Here is a 2,409-nt window from a genome sequence, read left to right as displayed (position 1 = left end):
CACAGCCTGGGCCAGTCTCGGTGGGGTTCGGTGCCTGCCCGGCACACACTTCGAACTCGGTGCAAAAAATACTCTCACTGTATTACCAATGTCCGTCAATGAGTCCGCCGACTCTCGCCCAGAGTCGCGCTACTTTTACCGATCTTTTTGTGTCCCTTCGGTTTCTTCCCTGACATTTTTGCACCTCACCACACAATCTTTTCTAAGTGTCTCTGAAAATCGTGTTCCCGAAAATCTCCGGGCACGCCACCTCCATCTTCGCGCAAAACAAACCGTTTTGAGGTCGGCGGGAGTCGGCCCGGTCGTCCGTCCGGTCGTGTCGCACTGACGCCCGCCGCGGGGCCGCAAACTGCGGGGTCATAGAGACTTCCGGTGGTAAGTCGTTAACCGTGATCGGGACCGCCCGGACAAGAAATGCCATTTTCTGGCCGGCGGGAGACGGGCCGATAGGCCTGGCGGGAAAGGCGCGCCGCGGCCCCGCTGAAGGCCGCACATCGGACCTCCTCGACTTCCGCCGTCAAATCGTTAACCTGCGGCGGGCAAAAAAGAAGCGACGCCAGCTTTCGGACTTAGTGCAATTCTCGAATGTCGCGGCTGACTTGGCGGTACGAGCGTTCGGAAGTCCCGCCGGAATTGCGACGCTTCGAACGGTCGAGGCGGCCAATCTCGACCTCAGCGGCGGCACTGGCGCGATACACGTTTCTGCCGCCAGGGGGGGGGGGGTGGGGGGGGGGGGGGGGCAAGCCAGCCGGCCGGGGGCGCCCGGCGCCGATCCGGCGCTTACTCGACACGCTCGAGCATCCGAACCCGTCTTATCTACGGGACCGCCGTTGCCACTTGAACACCTTTCGCCGAGAGTATCCGGGCACCCCACCTACCCGCCGGAATCACGAACCACGAGGTAGAAGTCAGGAACCAACAGGAGAAGTCGTGAACTAAATGGCGAATTCATGAACCAAACGGAGAGAAGTCATGAACCGAGCGGTTTAGGGTCAGGGTGAGGGTTGTTAGGGTGAGGCCGTTAGGGTGAGGCCGTTGCTTCGAGCGGGAAGATGGGCAGCCCCGCCCCCCCCCCCCCCCCCCCCGTTGGGTGGAAGGAAACCTCTGCTGCGGGCCCGGCAACCATCCCGAACGGACCCGCTGGGTCCAAATGTCTGCCGCGGGCGGTCCTGCTGCGGTCGCGGGTTCGTTGGAAACCTCTCCTGCTGCTGGCATGGCCACCCTCCCCCCCCCCCGCCCGACTGACGACCCTGCGGGCCCGGCGACCCGGTGTCCCGTTGCCGCGCGGGGAGTGATCCTCGGGGCCGTGCCGGGCGGGCCCAGCGACACGAAGAGAGTGGGGGGGGGGTCGGAGGGAGTGGCACTGGGGAGAGAGGGGTGGGGGAGAGAGTGCCCCCCCCCCCATTAGGGGCGAGTTTATGCAGTCATCAGAGTTTATACCTAACCTCATGATGCTTTATTAGCCGGATAGGCTGTCTGACCTCGCCCCCAGTCCCTACTCCTTCCACTGGATTCTTCTTATACCCTCTTTTTCTTCGTGCCCCCCCCCCCCCCCCCCCCCCCCCCCACGCAGGGAGGGTTCCAAGAGGGAGGAGGGAGGGAGGGAGTCCCGGGGCCGTGAGAGAGAGAGAGCCTCATTAGCTGCTCCTCATTAGCTGCTAGCTAACGCGTCAGACCTTTTACATTCTTTAGAGGATTGAAACCTCAGGGCCTTTAACCCCCGTTCACCGTTTACACTCAACGATCCTTCCGAACAAAACCCTTACACATCTGTCCGTCCAACTGACCCCCGAGATACCTAACACGCAGATTAACACGTCAGCGGTGATCGGCGTGTCATAGAGGAGTCACAAAGACGGGCAAAATAGAGTGGTTGAATAAAAAATACTCACTCAATTGGCCGTGATTTAACGTAGCACACAATGATGCCAAGCCCATGCAAAGTCCAGTGGCCCAAGCAAACAAATAAGATAGATCTGGCTCGGCGTTCCTCATCTCCACATCGTCACCCAGCACGCCGACGCCCAATAACAATTCCCCCGCAAATTGTGCACCTCGAGCGGCAGTACTTTAAACGGCGCCGTCTTCGGCGTGGACGGCATGAACCAAGTCGGCAAGCATCGTCACCCAGCACACAGACGTCCACTAACAATTCCTCCCCCCTGCAAATTGCGCGCCGCGAACGGCAGTACTTTCAAGTATGCCGCCTTCGGCGGGGACATCGTGAACCAAATCGGCAGGCAGGCGTCGTCAGCCGGTCGACCGACCCCCAGTTGCATTGCCCCAACGGCCATTGTGCACTTCGAACAGAACAGTGCTTTTAAAATATTCCGCCTGCCGCGTGTACATCATGAAACAAATGGAAAGGACGAACCGGGCGTGCAACCGATGCACGGAGAGTGACAGGTC

Source organism: Rhinoraja longicauda, unplaced genomic scaffold, assembly GCF_053455715.1.
Source record: "Rhinoraja longicauda isolate Sanriku21f unplaced genomic scaffold, sRhiLon1.1 Scf000944, whole genome shotgun sequence".
Classification (NCBI taxonomy): domain Eukaryota; kingdom Metazoa; phylum Chordata; class Chondrichthyes; order Rajiformes; family Arhynchobatidae; genus Rhinoraja; species Rhinoraja longicauda.
Note: the sequence above shows the minus strand (reverse complement) of the source record.